General features: G+C 53.9%; 1 annotated feature.

The window, feature by feature from the left end:
* Positions 1–1597: a sequence feature (areas not merged during assembly with more than two copies in the genome that could not be assigned to a particular haplotype).

Genomic DNA, 1597 nt, shown 5'->3' with positions numbered 1-1597 from the left:
CCACCGAATTCGGATTTGCTCGCACCTTCTGCGGTCCCTCCTCCTCACTTCTGTGCCAAGGACTGTGCCGCGGGATCCGGCAGCGCGATGTTTGGCCGCAGGAGCATGGCCCGAACAAATGATTTGTGGGAGGGGATGTGCACTGCTACGAGACGGAAAAAAATGTTGCGAGACGACCACCACTACCAGACCGGAGTGAAGTTGTGTTTTGTCCACTTGCGCGAGGGCGGCCTGCCACCTGGTCCGTTAGGAGGATTATTTTTTTTTTTGCGTCGTTGCGCTCTCTTTTTATTCCGCTGCGTTTTCATGCGGACCTGCGAAGGGAGATTTGCAAGAAGTTCCTGCGAGGCGTCCGTGCCGTCGTCGGAAAGGCGGATTCCCCCTTGAAAAACGCTACTTTATAAATTTGTTTTGGGCGGGGAGTTCCTGTCGATTCACTGCGAATTTGTTTTGCGGATTTGATGCGTGTGTTTCCGAACGGTTCGTTCTGTGCTCCCAGCCCACTCGGATGTGGTGTGCGCGTCGACGTGAGGGTGCCTGCCAGCGATTTATTGCCTCCCCCGCTGTGGCTGCCACCGCTGTCTTCTTCCCTCCCTGAGGTCCTGCGGCTTCTTGACAAGATGCTTTGGAGAAGGCGTTGCCGCTCTTATCGTCCATGATATTTTGATTCTGGTGTCGCGGTCAGGAGACATTGAACGAGAGGGTTTGCTGCCCTCTTGTTTTATTTGCCCTCTCTGCCTGACGGCCAGTTTTAAAAAAGCGTGCTCCTCGGCACCTCGGTTGGTGCTGGCGGGTTGCTCATAGTTGTCGCTGGCAATCGCATGCGCCAACTCTTCTCTGCTCCTTTTCGGTGTCGCATTTTTTTATTGGGCGACGGACGCCATTCTGTCCGGCGTGCCACTTTGATTGGATTGTGTGGGACTGCTCGCTAACGCCATCGGAGAAAGCACACCGACTTTCCGCATATTTAATTCCATCTTACGCGCAGGTATTTTTTCACATGTTCTGTTGGGCACTCAAACAGCGAGGTGTCCGGAACTGTGCGTGCGTGGGATTATTCCTGTCATGTGAGCTGCGGGCATCACCGAGGGGCAGCCACCTTGACTCCGCAGAGTTGTTGTGTCTCTTTGCGGGGTTGGCAGGGAAATTCCGTGCAGCCTGCTACTGCTGGTGTGTTCTCAAAAGCTGTCACTCCATGCGAATGATGTGCTTCAGCGAGTGAGGGTGTTGATTGGGTTTGTGTGCGCTCTGGTTCTGTTTGCTAATTTGTGCGGGCACGCAACACTTGAGTGGTGGGAAAATGGAGCGGGGCGATGCATGGCCGTGTCCCACCCATTGTTCACTGCACGATGGTGTGGTGCACATTGTGGTGCTGACTCTGCGGTATGACTGCGGTCTCCTGCGCGGCAATGGTGGTGTGTGGAGGAGAGTGGTGACCCGCGGCGGGACGGTGGGATCGTGCCTCCTTTTCTCTTTGTTTCTTTCCTTTTGTGAATGTGTGCACTTATTTTTGGTGTCGGTGATGGGGCAAACAGACCGACAAAGTAAATAAAGCAAAATAAAAAAGAACAATAGTGTGGCGGTGTTGGGGTTGGTG

This window comes from Trypanosoma cruzi, genomic scaffold (assembly GCF_000209065.1).
Source record: "Trypanosoma cruzi strain CL Brener 1047053515035 genomic scaffold, whole genome shotgun sequence".
NCBI lineage: Eukaryota > Euglenozoa > Kinetoplastea > Trypanosomatida > Trypanosomatidae > Trypanosoma > Trypanosoma cruzi.
The sequence above is the reverse complement of the archived record's forward strand: the minus strand, read 5'-3'. Positions and strand labels throughout refer to the sequence as shown.